This window comes from Eurypyga helias, unplaced genomic scaffold (genome assembly GCF_000690775.1).
Source record: "Eurypyga helias isolate BGI_N326 unplaced genomic scaffold, ASM69077v1 scaffold234, whole genome shotgun sequence".
NCBI classification, from domain to species: domain Eukaryota; kingdom Metazoa; phylum Chordata; class Aves; order Eurypygiformes; family Eurypygidae; genus Eurypyga; species Eurypyga helias.
The window spans coordinates 115-472 of record NW_010247961.1 but is presented as its reverse complement, the minus strand read 5'-3'; positions in this window follow the sequence as shown (position 1 = coordinate 472).

Genomic DNA, 358 nt, shown 5'->3' with positions numbered 1-358 from the left:
ATCCCGGGAGCTGCCTTTTCTCCAGGCTGAACAAGCCCAAGTCTCTCAGCCTTTCATCACAGGAGAGGTGCTCCAGACATCTGATCATCTTTGTGATCCTTCTCTGGGCTTGCTTCTTCTTATGTTGGGGATCCCAGACCTGGACGCAGTAATCCAGGTGGGGTGTCATGAGAGTAGAGTAGAGGAGGAGAATCCCTTATTTCAACCTGCTGACCATGCTGCTCTGGATATTTCTCAGGATAGAGTTGGCTTCTGGGCTGCCAGCACACACTGCCTGTTCATGTCCAGCTTTTCATCCATAATTACCCCCAAGTCTTTCTCTTCAGGGCTGCTCTCAATCCATTCTCTGCCCACCCTG